The 18,389-nt window shown below is 47.5% G+C and overlaps 1 protein-coding gene across 8 annotated transcripts in view; it reads right to left on the reverse strand.

Moving 5' to 3' along the window:
• GRHL3 (grainyhead like transcription factor 3) overlaps nt 1–16,115 on the reverse strand; it is an 82,748-nt gene extending 66,633 nt beyond the window's left edge. For all 8 annotated transcript variants that reach the window (XM_039511749.1, XM_039511745.1, XM_039511742.1 and 5 more), the window contains exon 1: nt 16,016–16,115. The gene's annotated coding sequence lies outside the window, so the exon portion shown is untranslated. The remainder of the gene's footprint in view (nt 1–16,015) is intronic.
• Nucleotides 16,116–18,389: the final 2,274 nt, after the last annotated feature.

Here is an 18,389-nt window from a genome sequence, read left to right on the forward strand (position 1 = left end):
TTCTTCCGACCTGGTCCCTGCAGGGCTGGGGGTTCATGAGTAGATCCTCATGTACTAACCTAGCCTTCCTCATTCTCCACTCTGCAGAGCCAGCAATCTCCACCAGTCCATCGCTGGTAGTAGCAGGAGAAAGAAAAGCATTAAATAAACCAAACCGTGAATCAGTCCATAGACCTGTTTCTAACACACATGCTGGCAGGCACAATGGCTTTCCTAGCATCATCAGTCTGAGTCCCGTTGGCTCTCATTCGGCAGCTGCTCTCAGAACAATGACATTGTTGCAGGATTCCCAAGGTAGCTAAAGTTACCCTCCACTCCAGTAAACACAAGCATCTGCCAATCCTCCTTGCCTTAAATGCTGAACCTCTCTTCCCCCCACCAGCGCGGTCTTGCAGACTCAGTGTCCTGCATCGCTATTACAGTGGGATTTCTCATCCTCGGGACTCATGTCTTTGTCACAGTCCAGGAAGCAGGAATAATCAGGGACCAATGCAGCCAGTTCCACTTCTCGGCTTCATTTCTTAACTCCAGCCACACAAATGCAGAGAGGCCAGGAGGCAGCTGGGAGTCAAATCACTAGATAGCTTCATGTTTCGTTACATCTCACAATATCACCTTCCCTTAGAGGCAAGTTACTCCATAAAAGCGCCCGCTATGGGGTATCCTGCATCTCCCTGTTTAGCATCTGGGAACAGGAGGCACAATGCTTGCCTAGATGGATGGCAATTCCCATCTTCTGGAGAGAGCACCCACCTCATGGTACTTGCTGGAGCGTGGCATATTGGTGTGGGAGGTGTGTGTGTGTGGGGGGAAGTTTTTAGCCCTCGTGGCTGCAGAGAAAACTTGCAAACGTGACCCAAGTGCACCCAAAAGACTCAGGAACCAGAAAGGCAAAAAATTAAATAAAATAAGAGAACCCATTTTTTGTTGTTGTTGCTGCTGTATTTATTGTTTCCCCCCTAAGGATATGGATGAGAGGAGGATGGAAGTTTCTAGCCATTGTGGTTGGAGGGAAAAAACGTAAGAATCTCGTGGCTTTTAAGCCAATCTCGTGAGTTTTGGGGGCCTGACTCCTGATTTTTGCTCACTTGGGGCTGGCCACACTGGAGTGGGATTGAGGCTCAAATACAACAAAGATAGTGAGAGAGCCAGCGAGATTTCCCCGGCGCGAGGCGAGAGTTCAGAAGTCGGGGTGGCCTCGAGGGAGGTCAGCAGGGTTATGAAGGGCATGGTGAAAACGGAGGGGCTGGTCTCTTTTCCCGGGACGGCCTTGGACACAAGCCAAGCAAGCGGCTGCTTTGGGCTGAACTCTTCAGGGGAGACCCCAGCTGGCTCCCTCTCTGGCAATGTGCCTGGTGGGAAGCAATTCGGTGCTAGACACACCCACCCTTTTCGATGCGGGGATTGCAATGGGCTGATTCAATCCCCTTTCTCCCTTTTCCTGGCAGCATGGGCCCCCCTCTCCTGCTTAGAACCGCTGCCAATTCTAAGGTCACCCCTAAAATGCAACCTTGAGCCTGACTCCCAGTGAGTCAGTGGGAGCAGAGGGGGTCTCTGCGCCTTGCCGAGCCAGGCCTGATGAGAACAAGGGGGCCTGGAGTGACATTAAAGAGCAGCGCATGCACCACTCATAGAAGGAAACTCCAGCATGCCCAGCACATAACCAAGCTGGGGAATTCACAGCCGCGGGAGTGTCACAAAGGCAAACAACATGGCTGGGTTTTAAAACGGGCTGGAAATTTTTATGACCACAAACAACATTTGCAGCTATATACGCTGAGAAAATAGGGGTAATGAAAGCTCTTGCTTCAGGGCATGAGCGGATGGGCCCCCAGGGACGAGGAAGGAATTCTTCTCCCGCGCACAGCGTTGCTCAAGAGGCTGTGTGCATGCTGAAGGGGTTTCACCTTCCCCAGAAATGCCAAGTATTGGCCACTGATGGAAGAAAGATATTGGACCAGATGAGTCATCAGCCTGACCTGGTGGGTAAACCCAGAAATAACTCCGGAGTCAGTGTAGTTTCAGTGGGGGGCATAGAAGGGGCAGGAGAGGAAAAGCGGGTCCTCTAAGGGATCTGCAGTGAAGTCTTGCAAGAATTGGAGATAAATGAGAAGCTCAGGTGAGAAGCACCAAGAGTCTAAGCCACAGAATTTTGACCCTGAGTTGGATCAGTGTTCAAGGGCATTTAATACAGAGGCAGGGGCCAGCTGACTGATTCAGCGCAGCACCTTCCAAACCCCACCCAAGTGCAGGGCTCGGTAGCTGGGGATTTGGGTTTGGCTTTGACCCATCTCCGACCAGGCTATCCAAGCAGAAGCCCTGTGGAAACCACTGAGGCATTGGGCAAATCTTTGAAGTTTGCTGGAAGTGGGCAAAAAAAAGGTCACGGTGCAAAATTCTCGGTGGCTTCCGCGTGCTTTCATCATCTTAGTGACGCCCCTGTCACAAAGAGTCTGGAAATGTCATCGGGGGGTTTCAAAGGAGTCTAGCGGAGTCAGGTACCCAGCCTAGCCGACAGATCACTAGACTGGAACGCAGGCAATTCGTGACTCTGACGCTGGCCTGCTGGGTGATCTTGGGCAAGTCATGTCATCACTCTGGTCCTCTGTTTCCCCATCTATGAAATGGGAATGATACTGACCTCCCTTTGTAAAGTGCTTTGAAATCTACGGCCAAAAAAAAATCCCACTGAATCCCTAGTGCCCTTTGGGCTCTTTAAAAAATCCCAGACTTCAGTCCTACCTGCTGGTGAATGAGCAGCTGCTCTTAAAACTAATTGGATGGACTAGAAATAAGGTCAAGGAAGAGCAAATACATCACACTCATCCCAGCCTTTCATTAGTCAGCAATCATCAGTAGCTGAGTGTGGGGAACCCTCAGGAGTCCCCTTAGTGCCTAGCTGGGCAGATGCAACCAAAGAGAGTTTTATGACTTGAAAGAAACAGGGTGACTCACAAATGACTTCACCCAGCCCAGTGGCTTAGGCTGTGGAACGTAACCATTTGTTTTCATTTGCTGCTAATCTTTTTGAGATGGGGATTTGTAATAATAATAATAATTCCCAGCTCTTTTCATCCATAGACTTCAAAGCACTTTGCCAAGGAGGTCAGTGTCATTATCCCCATTTTACAGATGGGACAGTTGAGGCAGGCGACACCAGTTGATTGCACAATGAGAAGATGGTGCTGTCATGTTAACACGAGCAGTGATGTGCTTTAATGGGGATCATAACACTGAGCCAGGGTGACATGAGGCTGAATTCAGTAATGTTCTGGAGATTAGTTGAGCTCCTCGGGTGTAAAGGTGCCACAGAAGGGCAAAGCCTTCTCTTATTTCTTTCTTTCCCCAGGCACAGTAACATTTGGTGCATTATTGTTTCGCAATGGCAGCATCGCTATAATTAACCCACACCACCACTGTGTTGCTCTGAAGAGCACATGGAAAAAAGTACTAGGAGAATGAATGGAGTTTAGAAGTTAAAGCAGAGGATTGAGAATCAGGATTCCTGGCTTCTGTTCCCAGCCCTGGTTGGAAGTGGGGTCTATAAGTCAAGGCAGTGGGACTGTGTCAGAACTCTCAACTCTGCTACTGACTCACTGGGTGTCCTTGAGCAAGTCACTTTGCCTCACTCTGCCTCAGTTTCTCCTCCTGCCTCATGAGAATGAGTGTGTCCAGACAGAACCTCACTTTTATAAGGTCTCCGAAGACCCCAACACACACAGTATATCTGCAGGGAAGTCACTTTCCATACCTTGGAAGGATGAAGGGCTGAGCCAGCCCTGCTGGGATCTAACCTGAGCTTCCAAGCTAGCCGGTTACAGGCCGAGGCGTAATCTCCCCACCAGCACCCCTGCAACAACTAGCTTAAAAATTCCGATGGCAGGACTCAAGTGCTAGCAAATGGGCATGAAAGGATCTCCTCTCCTGTAACACTTTCAACAGCTCAGACGGCGCTCAGATACAAAGGGATTAGTACCTTTATAGGAGCAAAGCTTGGCAGACTTCCCTCAGGGTGCCCCTCCTTCCCACTCCCACCCCCTGCCTCTGCTCTGTGGATCACCATTCCTGTCGGGCTAGTTCAGACGGTCTCGGCCTTTACTCTTAGCGGATTAGGAGGTGGGGAGGGGTCTCCTGCTTTGTCACTGTGAGTGGGGCTTGCAGACAGGAACGGATTACATCAGAGAAACACATTAAACTGTCATTGTGAGAGTCAGTTGGAAACCCCTCCTCCGCCAGGAAAACAGCCCAAAGAGCAAGAACGAGAGAAACGGACAAAAGAAGTCCCTGGCATCGTTCATATTTATGGCTCAACCTGGATTTTGTTTGACTTTAAATCAGGGCCGGGCCATAATAACCAGCTCTCTCTAACACACCCAGAGGATGCCATTGCAATCATGGTAAATTCACCAAGCAAAGGGACTGGCCTAGTCCCTGATCCTTGCAAAGTGCGGTGCACCCTTACCTAGCAGAGAGGAAGGATGGGTCAGTGGTTAGGCTACCAGCTTGGGACTCTGGAGATGCAGGTTCAAGCCCCTGCCCTATAACAGGCTTCCTGGGGCAAGTCACGTAGGCCTGGTCTACCCCTAAGCCTAAGGTCAACCTAGCTAGGTTGCTCAGGGCTGTGAAAAATCCATACACCCCTGCAAGATGTAGTTACACCAACCTAAGCCCTGGTCTAGACACCACTAGGTCTATGGCAGAATTCTTCCATTGACCTACCTACCGCCTCTTGGTAGCACATTAACTACAGAGTCAGCAAAACCCCTCCCATTGCTGCAGCAAGTGTCTGCACTACGGTGCTGTAGTGTAGAAAAACAGATCGACTCCGTGACATCACTGCAAGGGGTCTGGGTGAGTGACGTAGTTAAGCGGACTTAAGGTGTTATGTTGACGGAAGAATTCTTCTGTTGATCTAGAGACCACCCACAGGCACCGACTTTTCAAAGTGCTGGGGACTGCTCGACCACCCCCCAGGCTCCACCCCTTACCCCAAGGCCCCACCCACACCCTGCTTCTTCCTGCCCCGCCTCTTCCCACTCAGTTCCACCCTCCCCGCCCAGTGGGCTGCGTCCTGGCTCCTGCATGCCACAAAACAGTTGTTCGTGGGAGGCACAGGAGGTGCAGGGAGGGAGGGGTAGGCGCTGATCAGCAGGGCCCACCGGTGGGCAGGAGGCACTGGGGGGTGGAGGGGAGCTGATGGGGGGCTGCCGGTGGGTGCTCTGCACCCACCATTTTTTCCCCATGGGTGATCCATCCCCAGAGCATCCAAGGAGTCGGCACCTATGATACCACCTCTCGGGGAGGTGGATTTACCACACCAATGGGAGAACCCCTCCTATCACTGTAGTAAGGGTCTACACAGAAGCACTGCAGCTGTGTTACTGTGATGTTTTAAGTGTAGACACAGCCTCAGTCTCTGTGTGACTCAGTTCCCCATCTGTACAGTAGGGATAATAGGGAAGTGCTACTTCAAAGGGGTGTTGAAGAATAAGGTTAATACATTACAAATGATGAGATGTTCAGATATGATGGTAAAGGGGATCAGATAAATACCATAGCATGAGACCCCAGGTGTGACATATGCAGCTGCATAACTGCTATTATTTGTGTCTTGTCTACTGCAAGCTGAGAGTCTTAGGAGTCTGGCAACTGCTGGAGGGAGCGGCCATTGTGTTCAATTCAGCTGCAGCCTGTTCCAAAAGAGATGCACACTCCATGCTCTCCCTTGGCATGTGGCTTTTGTTCTCACTCAATCTAAATTTTATCTTAATGTAAACTTAATCTAAACTAAACTGAACCCACCCACCCCCAGCCATTTAGCAAATTCCATTGAAACAAACCTTATTAAAAGCACATCAGGAACTAGGTTCTCAGACAATGGAGACTACGTAACTGCTCGGATTACGGAAAAATGTTACACTAAGAATGTTACACTAAGAATGGGGAATAGACTAAATATCATTCAAAGGGTCATTTTTATTCCCCTTGTTATTGACAACACTATAAAGGTTATGTTTTCACATTTTGGGGGTAAGTGTCAATGACAACTACTGCAGAACATTTCATGGACATTTTGAGATTTGCATGACTCGTTTATGTTAATGATCTGGTGACCCAGCTCTGTCCATCCCATTTATTTAAAAATGTTAAAACTATGTCTTCATTTATCTGCACAAAATAAAACATATACGATACTGAAATAACCTAGCAAGTTAGAAAATTCCATTTACAAAACCTTATTAAAAACACATCATGGATGAGGTTCTCAGCTAATATAAATCAGCATAGCTCCACTGACTTAAATGGAGCTAAGACAAATAACACTAGCAGAGGATCTGCTTCACAGTTGCATACTGACAGCCATGTCAGTATCTGTCCTATCACTTACAAATCACAAAATGCTTCTAAGCAAGAAAATGAATTACTAACTACATCATTAACCTTACACCATTCACAGCACAAACACATTCGTCTTAGTATCAAGTAATAGCTATTTCATCACAACATAACCACCTTATAGTTACTTACAGGAAAAAAATAACCCTATTCTTTTATTTGTAATGTCAAAATATAAATGCAAAACCCTTCTACATGAGAAATATAAAAATATATATAATATAAAACATAAAAATTAGAATACCTCGCTAGTTTTATCTAGCACTTTTCATCAGTAGATCTGAAAACACTTTACAGAGGAGGTCACATTCATTAACGCCATGCTACAGATGGGGAAACCGAGGCACAAAGTGGTGCCATGACTTTCCCAAGGTCACCCAGCAGGCCCGCAGCAGAGCCAGGAATAGAACCTCGGTCTCTAGTTTAGTGCTCTATCCACAACCTTACTGACACACATTACTTAGGGCTTGTCTACACTTAAAACACTGCAGCATGTTTCAGTGGAGATACTGCCTATGCTGATGGGAGTGGTTCTCCTGTCAGCATAGGTCATCTACCTCCCCAAGAGGCAGTAGCAAGGTCGATGGGAGCATTCGCCCATCGACCAAGGACTGTCTACACCAGGGGTTGGTCAGTTTAACTGCGTAGCTCAGGGGTGTGGATTTTTCACACCCAAGCGACATAGTTATACTGACCTAATTTCCTAGTGTAGACCAAGCCTTAAATTGTGAGCTATTTGGTGCAGGAGTCATCTTTTTGTTCTGTGTTTGTACAACGCCTAGCACCATGGGGTCTTGGGCCGTGACGGGGGCTCCTACATTCTACCACAGAACAAATAATATTAATAATAAATACTATTATTACTATACCAATAGCCACAAGTCTCAAATGCAAGTCTACATGCCATCCAGATGTTTGCCATAAACCAATAACATTATATATGTTTTCCTATTAAACTACAGAAGTGATGTTATTTTCAAAATATTTAAGTGTGAGTTGGTAAATGTAATGAGTCATCATTTTTCCTCCATTTAGCAGTAGCCCTTAAAAGAAAATAGATAGATAGATAGATACTGAAACCAATAGTACAAAAATAATTGATAAGACCAGTAATGCATAGGTCAGAGTTAAGGTTACTGTGTTGCATTAAAAAAATGCACTTTTTATATTGTAGAAAAAAATGGGTGAAAATCTTGGCCTCATTAGGTCTGTCTACACAGCAAAGAAAACCCACAGCACCACATTTCAGAATTGGTGAATTGACTTGGACTCACAAACTTGGGCTTTGGGCCTAAAAATAGCAGTGTAGACGCTTGGGCTAGGATTGTAACCTGGGCTCCTAGACACTCCCCCACTTGTTGGGTTTTAGAGCCCAGGTTCCAGCCCGAGCAGGAACGTCTACATCACAATTTGTAGCCCCACAGCCCGAGTCCCGTGAACCTGAGTCATTTGATTCAGGCTCTGAGACTTGGTGCCACAGGTTTTTCTGGACAGTGTAGACAGACCCATTGAAACCAATCACAAAATTCCCATGGTCTTCAATGGGGCCAGGATTTCGCCCAGCGAGCGTAGATGTGGTCAGTGAAGATATCCGTACCCAGTCATTTCCTTGCTGTGAAGCGCTCGAGAGCTGTAGATGATCTAGGTGGGTACATTGTTGTGGCTTAGCAAACTTCACTGGGTTTTTTTAATGAAGATTTTGAAAGATGAGCCAACAAAGTGCGTGTGTAGAGCAATAAACAAACCTCACAATCTCCTGCTGTTGTAACCCTCCTCCTTCCCTGCCCTCCCTTCTGTTTACTGCCATTCCTGTGTCACTTCACATTTAGATTGTCAGATCCACAGGGCAAGGACAGGTAAACATCCATATTTAATTCCATGGGAGTTTTGCCCCAGTCAAGACTGAGTCAGAATGGCGGGATCGGGCTCAAATATTTATATAGGTGTGTAAATCCTGCTCTCGCCCCCCACCCCCCTTGCAAAAAAGCCTGTCACCGAGATATGGGAAAACTTGGCTACAACTCAGAACAGATGCTATCTTCCCAGTTGAGATCAGCGTCTATTGTTGTGCAATCCCAGCTTAACTCACAGTATCAGTCGCTAGGCAAAAGACCGTGTTTCGTAGAGAGGCGCGGTCTTGCAAGGGATTGCAACAAATACAGACCCTGGTTTTCCTCCCATGAAGATCCAACGGACCCAGCTTAAGAGGCGCCCAGTTGTTCAGGCTTCAAAGGCCTGATTCTACAGATGCTGAGGATCTCCTATAAGGTGCTGGTCTTAATTCTTAAATCCCAATAAAATGAATGGGAACTGAAGGATTTCAGCAAGGTGGTCAGAACTAGGTGACGTTCTGGCCTTAAAATCTACGAAGCGTCCCAAGGATCAGGCCCCAAAACAGAAACCAAAAAAAAGTTAAAGCTTTTTTTTCTTTTTAAAGATCTTTCCCACAGGAAATTTCCATTATTGTTGTCTTTTGCCTAAGGTGAATTCTGTTATCTGTCATTAAAAATTACTGCTGTCAGCCGTAATGCATCAGAGAAAACCAGAGGGTTGGGCTGTGGTGGTCTGAAAGGGGATTTAAGCCGTAGGTTGTTTTTATCCATCACCTCTCCCTCAACTCAAGCGAAAACGCTTATTGTGCAACAAGACCAATTTAGTGTGGAACAGAGATGATGTCAGAGAGAAATTTTCTCTATGCTGTTTTCATGAGCAGCGGCCTTGATGCTGATTCCTAATCATAATAGCCAAAGGCTGGAAGATACATACTGTAGTTCATTCACAGATACCTTAGGACTGAGCTAGTGTGCCAAGGTGTAGGTGGTGTGATTAACAGGAGGAATCTAATTAGAAGGGCAATGTAGCTTCATATGAACAGGGCACTCGAATGAGACTCAGGACTGCCGGGTTTAAAGCCCACCTCTGCCACCGACTTACTGTATGACTTTGGTCAAGCCACTTTGCCTCTTTGTGCCTCGGTTTCCCCACATGCAATAAGGGGTTAATAATGTTCACCCATCTTTGAAAGCTACAGGTGAAGGTGGTAGGCATCATTCCATCTCACATAGCAAAGCTGTCTGCTTTGTATGCCTACTGTGAATCTGACCTGTTAAGACAGTATTTTATCTAAATTTTATGTAAACATACATCCATAATATTTTAACTAGACACACAGCAATGGCTGAAAATTCTGGTGCCAGGTAAAATTTTTAAAAGCTCCCAAGAAACTTAGGCACCTGAGTCCTATTTTCAAAACTGACTTAGGGGGGTTAGGAGCTAAAATACCATTAATGTTCCATAAGATTTAACAAAGAGTCCTGTGGCACCTTATAGACTAACAGACGTATTGGAGCATAAGCTTTCCTGGGTGAATATCCACTTTGTCAGATGCATGTGTCTTACGAAGTGGGTATTCACCCACGAAAGCTTATGCTCCAATACGTCTGTTAGTCTATAACGTGCCACAGGACTCGTTGTTGCTTTTTACAGTTCCAGACTAACACGGTCTCTGATACTCAATAAGATTTAGACTCCCAAGTGCCTATGAAAATGGGTCTTGGACTCCTATGGCTTTTTAACAGTTTTGACAATTTGACCCAATATTCTTTGCTCGGATTGCAACATCGCCTTCTATCCTAGGCCCTGATTCAGCAAAGCATGTGCTTTATGCCTCAGCGAGCACAAGAGCCAGCCCTCGGGAAGGCCTCCCCTTCAGGGGACAATAAAGCCTTGCAAAATTACATCAGCAAAAGGAAGACTGTTGAAAAGCCCAAATGTGCAGTCTTGCGCTTCACGATCCTCTCAGCTAGTTCACCTATTTACAGCTTGCAAGACTTTTCAACCCGGGCAGCGAGAACGACGTTATTAATTACTCCGTGTTTGCACAGAGCTTGGAAGAGATTTATATGGCGCTAATACACTGGTAAGGGTTGTGCTACTAACTATCATGAGCAGTAGTTACAGGAACTGCTCCCCACATGCCTCCTCTGTTATATGTAAAGATCACAGGGACAGACACCTTTGCTTCACTGTGCGTTTACAACCTAACGCCTCTTTCACATTAAAGCGCCACTACAAGCCAATGGCTATTTTCACACGCAGTCCTGCCTCTCTTGCTCTGCCGAGCTTCCCTTTCACAGCAGAATGCTGCATCTGAGGCATGTGTCCAAAGCGCAGGTCCTCTCTGGAGAAGTGACTGTAAAAACGCCGCCATCAGAGGGGGTTTCATGGGTATTGACTCCACGATTTCGGTATCAAATGTACTCGCTTTACACAGGGAAAAAAGATGATTTTTTTTTCCTTAGCTGCCAGCCCTGCAAACGTATGTTGGAATCTTAAAGAGAGATGACACTTTCTCCAGCTTGTGCGTCATCACTTTAATAAAGGCTCTGGGGCGTCCCCAGAGGCACTGCCCCCGTGGTGGCCTCCTCAGTGACATCTCTGCAACCTTACTGGCTTTCATATTCTTCCCTCAGTGGCACCTGTGCAACCACATGGCTGCCAAGGCATATGCATGCCACAGATGATTCTGCTGATACACCAGAAGGAATGGACTCTGGCCCCCTCTCTCTTTGCCTTGATGACTCTGCAGGGCTAGGTGGACCGGGGTCGCTGGCATGAGAAGGTGCACTCACTACACCACCGTTTTCTGGAGCAGACAGTTGCAGCACTAAATAGAGCCTGGTCCCTTTCCATCCATGTGTTTGTAAAGAGTCTTTCACTGAGCGTTTGAAAACCAGAGATTTGCTGGTTGCAGCATCCACGAAAGTGCTGAAGGAACCGAGCACAGCTGAAGGCCCTGTCCTGCACTCCTTATGCAGACAAAATTCCCCCTGGCTTCAAGCTAGCACCAAGAAGGGGAGCAGAGACACTGGCAGGTGCATCTCTGATGATGGCCAACAGATTCCACAGAGGAATGTTGGTGTGAGCTGGAGACGGGCAAAAGGATCCATAACTATGCAGGATGCAATGACCCTGACCCCTGTTTACATGGGACTGAGAGGCTTCAGCCCCCACTGCAGGCCATAGAGCAGCGGTTCTCAAACTTTTGTCCTGGTGCCCCCTTTCACACAGCAAGCCTCTGAGTGCGACCCCCCCCAAATTAAAAACACCTTTTATATATTTAACACCATTATAAATGCTGGAGGCAAAGTGGGGTTTGGGGTGGAGGCTGACAGCTCGTGACCTCCCATGTAATAACCTCGCGACCCCCTGCGGGGTCCCGACCCGCAGTTTGAGAACTCCTGCCATAGACGGTAGCAGCAGTTTGGCAGGCCACAGACTGCAGACATAGCAACAGCTTGGCAGGGTGCACCACGCATCTCCTCTCCCCAGCTTGACAGCAGAGAGCTGGGATCTTCCACTCTCCCTTCCATGCCCACGGAAAGACAGAGTAACTGGATTTACGCAGGTGAAGTGAATTTCACCGCCAGTGAGAAAATGCAATGGAGAGAGCACTCTCCCTAGCATGCATTCGTCGCAGAGCCTGGGTGCAGCTCGTGGGCAGGTCTGTTTGTCTGTTCAGAGCCGTTGCAACAAACAAGAGCAGAAATTTAACTATTGTATCATTAAGCACGCCCACGCTTCCCCAAAATGCTAGTGTGGCCTCCTTTCTGCTTAACGAACTCGGATTAATTAGGAGCAGGTAATGGGCTTCTGAAAGCTGCATCGTCATGGCTGTTTGTTGATTCAGCTAGTCATTGTGCAATCCCTAGCTGTGTTTTGCAGTAACTATAGGAAGCAGGTACAAATAACGCCTAGTGCACACATAACACCATACAAGTTCAAAGCGCTGCAGACTCCTTGGAAGAGACTGTCTGTGTTTTTGCATCTTGTACAGAGCCAAGCACATCATCAGCACACAACAGACAATTCTGGACTGGGAGTCAGGAGACATGGGTACTATCCTGCCTCTGCCACTGGCCTGCTGAGTGACATCGCTTATCTGTGCCTCAGTTTCTCCATGATACTGATCTCCTTTGTAAAGTACTTTGAGACGTCCTCATGGAAAGGGCTATAACAACTAGGATTCATTAATTATCATCATTATTATTAAATCCCCAGGTGATAGTTAAGCATTAACCCCCTGTTTAGAGATGGTTTGAAAAATTGTAATTTTTTTGTGTGGAAAATGTAAATTTTTCACTTTAAAAAAATCTATGAAAAGTTTTGCAATACTAAAACCATTCATTTAGAGGGATTTCCTTCCCCCTCCTTTGCCAGAGGCAAAAAATGGAAAAAGAAAAAAGAAAAAAGAAAAAAAACAAAGTGAAAAAAAAGGTTGTTTTTTTTCAGTGAGAAAATGGGAAAATTTAAAAAAACAAAACAGGACATTTCCTGTGATAATTTCCATTTTGAACACAAACGTTTTCATTTTTCATTTCATTCCAGTTTTCATTCAAAAATATTCTTCAAATGTAACATTTCAACCAGCTCTACCCATGGGGAAACTGAGGCACAGAGGGGTGACATGACTTCCTTGGCGACAGAGTGGGGATTGAACTCAGGAATTCCATGTCACTGAAGCGCATTGTTATATCCACTAACCACTATGGGCCTGATTCTCCATTGGCCTGGGTCTTGTCCAGTCATTTTTACACCAGTGGTAAGTGGATTTATAAACCTAACGACAAGTCTACACTTAAAACACTGCATCAGCATAGCTGCAACACTTTAAGCACTTTAATGATGCTCTCTACACTGAACGGAGAGCTCCCGTCGGCTTAGCTAGTCCATCTCCTCGAGAGCCGGTCGCTATGCCAGGGGAGAAGCTCTCCTGCCAACACAGCACTGTCTACACGTGGGGGAGTTAGGTCAGTATAACATTCCACAGAACCCCACTCAGGGCTGGGCCAGGAATTGGGTCTTCAAAGCGTTTTCCCTGACACCATCTCTCAGCAAAGGACATGGTTACTCCCTCCTGCACTGAAGCACTGTTTCTCTCCTAGGCTGCTTGGATTTTAGCAGTCACTCCCACGTCACACCCTACTTACAGCTTGCAGAATATGAAGACATGCTAGTGGGGGGTTAACCTGCCTGCCACAGTTCTGTATTTGTTCCATACAGGATTCGGGGCTGAGATCCAGTTTCAGTTTTGTGAATTTTCCCTCTCAGTTCCCCTTGGGAAAGGCTAGAAATTTGCCAGCCTCTTGAAAATCAGGGCTTAGAAATGAAGCTACCAAACTCTTTGCTTCCAGTGAGTGCAGAGTACCTGAAGATGTCCTCAGGACTGCGGTTGTCTACCCAGCGGCCAGCTGATGCACTAGATTTCATTTCATTCAGCCAATACACGGTATGTTTGTTGGATCACATAAGGCAAAACTATCACGTCTTTCTAACTACGCATGAGCATACCACAGAGTGGAGGCTGCCTCTGCCCTGCCCAAAGCCAAGTTTGGGAAGAGGATTGGGCTTCCAGGTTAAGGCCCTGGACTGTGGCCTCATGAGATCTGGGCTGATTCCTGGCTCTGCTGCAGATTTCCTGTGTGACCGTGGCAAAACACTTACTATGCAGAAAATGGGAACGATACTTCTTTTCTCCTAGTCTGTGTATGTCTTGTCTAGCTAGACTGTAAGCTCTTTGGGGAAGGGACCATCTTTTGGTTCTGCGTTAGTACAGCACCTCGCGCAGCGGGGGCGTGGCCTGTGACTGGCGCTCCCCAGTGCTACTATAGTAATACAAATAACAATCATAATAATTAATTCGGTCCTCTAGCTGCTATTGCAATAACAATTAACAACAACAAACAGTGCTGGCTTGATGAGACTGAAGTCCTTATCCATAGAACAGGGATCTGCAGCCCCCAAGCCAGCACGGTTCATCCGGGTTAAACAAAACATTGTAAATTCTCTTTCTTGGAGGTCACACCTCGTCTCCCTGCTCTGACCGCACCCCCTGTCCCCAGGAGCCAAGGGCTGGTGCACTTTGAGGCATGTGGTGCGACCCCTCCCCAGGGCGCTGCTACCAGCGGCTTGGCCTGCCATTTCAGACACTGAGCAGGCTGCCTGGATCAGCTGATGCACTGAGGTCCTTCCTGAACTATATGTCCCCCTGGACAACCTTGGAATTGGACAGGGCTTAGGCCACTCCCAGCCTAAAAGATATAAGGACTCTCCCTGCTTTGTCAAACCTGCTGGCACCAGACCCTCTCTGCCGTAGCAACACAGACTTCAATGGAGCTACAGCGAGGAGAAACCGTCCCCTTTCCTAACAGACACAAACCGACGCTTTATTATTGTGAAATTAGCTTCGCACTAAGCCTCTAATAGCACCAGAGAAGACCCCTCCTCTCCTCTCCGCTCTTCTCCAGAAAAGCTGGAGGCTATGGGCCAGATCTCACATGAATCCAGAGCACCCCGGTGGAGTCACTCAGATTCACACTGCTGTAACTGAGCTCAGCATTGGCTCCTTTCAGAGCCTCAGTGTAACTCAACTCCAGTTCTGCCCCAACCCACCAAAGCTTATTGCAGAGTAAGGTAAGGAGCAAGTGCTGCACTAACTCAGCTGCAGCGTGCCCTACTCTGCCAACCCGCTGTTGTGTTTATGCCAAAACAAACCACTCCCTAGGCACAAACACAAAGCTAAACTCTCCTGTCCCCCCTGCCCCCAGCATCGGGCCCTGGTTCAGCTCCATTCATTGAGCTTCCATTGTTGTCAATGGGAGCATGGGAAAACGAAGCTTTGCCTCCCTCTAGAAGCTTTCACCCGAGGGTTGTAACATGCTTCACAAACATTAATTCACTGTGCCCCACTAAGAGAATCACAGATCTGACTCCCAGCTTCGTGCGCTACCCACTCTCTCGTGCTTTAAAACAGTGTTCTGAGCTGCTCATCATGCACTTTAACCACGTGCAATAGAGGCAGTTATTAAGGAGCTCCTAATTTCTGTGTCATTTCAGAAGAGGACGTTTCTAGCCCTCCTGGTTTCAGAGGAAAGCTTGAAAACAGGACTAAGGTGCCCCCTAAAGGTGCGAAAGCAGAAAGCAAAGAGAAAGAATCCAGAATGTAATTTTTTTTAACTCTCATAATTTTTAGGCTGGTCTCTTGATTTTTGATAGCTGGGGTTAGCAATAGATTGCATAGATATCATCTGTCTCTATCTCCTATACCAACAGCTACAACCAATATGTTCTTCAATGCTGTACAAAATCCATCTAATGATCAGGGCAAAAAAAACTGGGAATCAGGACTCCTGGGTTCTATGCCTGGGCCTGCCGCTGACTCACTGGGTGGCCTTAGGGAAGTCACTTGCACTCTTTGCAACCGTTTTCCGGTCTGTAAAAGGGTGCTAATGCTGCTTCCCCATCTCACAGGAGAAGTCTGAGGGTTAGTTAATATTTGTAAATTGCTGTCTATTATTATGAAAACTCCAAAGCGGTGCATGAAGGATACCCTCAACAAGGCAACACATGGGCCTGGCAGATCTCAAAGGGGAGGAGTGCGTAGTTCACCCACGCAGAGCCAAGCCCTCCATGGGTGGGGCTTCTATTGATATGTCTGGCTAGACATTAAAGTGGATCCTATAAAATCCAGGAGCTGGATTTGCTAAGTAACTGCTATGCACTCAGGCTGGGAGTAGGACTGTGAGAACAGACAGAAAACATACAGGGAGCTGACACTTACCAGGAAGAAGAGAAGGGCCTAAAGAAATCAGAATCAAACTGACCCTCTATGGGCTGCAGCTGGTGGTCTCTCCCAGATTTAAAAGGTCAGCAATCAGGTGAGAAGGCTGGGAAAGGCATATATAAAAAAGGGCAAACCAACCAAATAAAACAGAGTGGGGATAACCAGGAAGTGCTTATTTTCCTGGGGAGTTGTGCCAAGAACAGTTGAGACTTTGATAGCTGGAGTTTAGCATGGCAGGGCGGTGTGTTTTTATTGCTATTACTACTAATTGTTTGCATTACTCATAGACTTTAAGGTCAGAAGGGACCATTATGATCATCTAGTCTGACCTTCTTCACAAAGCAGGCCACAGAATCTTACCCATCCACTTCTATAGCAAACCCCTAACCTATGTCTGAGCTATTGAAGTCTTCAAATTGTGGTTTGAAGACCTCAAGCTGCAGAGAATCCTCCAACAAGTGACCCATGCTGAAGAGGAAGGCGAAAAACCACCAGGGCCTCTGCCAATCTGCCCCGTGGGGGAAAATTCCTTCCTGACCCCAAATAGTGCACTGAGGACCTACCAGAAATCAGGACCCTATGGTGCTATATGATGCATGAGAAACATGCATCAACACCATCAGCTCAGGATTAAACAAAGACTGCAAATGGCTAGTCAACTACAAAAGCAGTTTCTCCTCCCTGGGTGGTCACACCTCAACTGCTAGAAGAGGGTCTCATCCTCCCTGATTGAATGGACCTGTTATCTCTAGACTGATTCTTGCCTGCATATTTATACCTGCCTCTGGAAATTTCCCCCACATGCGTCTGACGAAGTGGGGATTCACCCACGAAAGCTCATGCTCCAATACATCTGTTAGTCTATAAGGTGACACAGGACTCTTTGCTGCTTCCTTTGCTTGAGGTTTATCATTTCCATGCCTTTGGTGGTCCACTATCAATGCCTGTAATCATTTCCCCAGCCAAGTAATGAAGCGCTATGCTGAGCCTGTGTCACCTGGGAGTTATTCTTTGGAAGCTGTCTGCTCTGTCCCAGCAAAGAAAACTCTCAGTAAGAAATAAATTCATTTCTAACGTGAATTCCATACAAATTCCTAACAGCACCAAAGCTCCTGCCTAGAACGCCTGCCTTTTCTCTTCTGGATGCCTGCACATCACTCCCATTAGCACTAATGAAAGTTAACACGATAGTTCCTGGCCCTTTGCATGGGCAGGGGTTTGTCATGGCGGTGAAGAAAAGATTTCAGTTAGATTTCAAGGGGAGGGGTTAGATCCTCCCATTTCAAATCACCGATGCTTTAAATTTGCAGCTTAAGTACAAAGCTGGTAGCTTTTGAAAAACACCTGAGAAAGTGAAGCCAACATCCTGAGCTAAATAACTAATGAAGGAGCCAAAAAGGCATGCAGTTTGCCCTCTCCCTGCCTGACAATGCTGTCCTAGCAATCAGCTCAGCTACCTGGCCATCTGTTGCCAGTGACTGCTTATGATCTCAAGACTTCCTCTCTCAGCTTCTGGAAGGAAACCCCATGTGCGTACTGCTGTATCACATGAGATGCTGTAATGGGTTTTGACCAGCTGGAATTACCAACTTGGCTGGCGTGTGTTAAACATCTATGAGGTGTCTGTCTCCAGTAGGTGCACCTGCTCTGGAGTGACCCCTCCTGAGAAGGGGAAGTATGAGAAATGAATTGAGTTCAATGCTATGGTATACTAGTACGTGGCACTCCTGGAGCGCCTTTCATAGGAGGATCTCCAAGCACTTTATTGCCAAGTCTCATGATACCCCAGTGAGGTAGCTAAGAGGTGCACAGAGATTGCTTCACCCACCACTAAAATGCATCTCACTCTGGTCTCACTTTCTAGAGGAACGAACCTCTGTACCAGGGATATGACTGGAGAAATCTCAACTAGCCAGAGATGAGGAGTTTGGGGTGCAGCAGGCAGGCTGCCCCGGGGCTGGGGGCCAGAGAGGAGGACTCCCCCCAGCCCTCTCCCCGCTGACACAGCGAGCTCTGGGAGGGGGGGCCCTCCCTGGCTCCCCTGGCACAACACTCACCCAAAGCCCCCTCAGGCTGCTGCTCAGGAGGTCCAGCCAGGATAAGCCTCCTCCCCCCACCACCAGCAGCCGCCTCAACCTGCCCCCGGCACCGATCCCTTGTAGCCTGCAGCAGCCGGTGAGGAAGTGCAGTGCGGAGCTGCAGGGGGGCAGTCGCTCCCCGGCCCAGGGCAGGCAGGGACGCTCAGGGGTGACAGGCAGGGCAGGGGGATGCTCCAGGTGAGGCGCGCGGGAGCAGTAGGCAGGGCCAGAGGCGAGACCTGGCCCTGAACATTGGTGGAGCTGGGCCCCCCAGGCCTTGAATTTGCTGGAGC

This window comes from Mauremys reevesii, linkage group 23 (genome assembly GCF_016161935.1).
Source record: "Mauremys reevesii isolate NIE-2019 linkage group 23, ASM1616193v1, whole genome shotgun sequence".
Taxonomy (NCBI): Eukaryota; Metazoa; Chordata; order Testudines; family Geoemydidae; genus Mauremys; species Mauremys reevesii.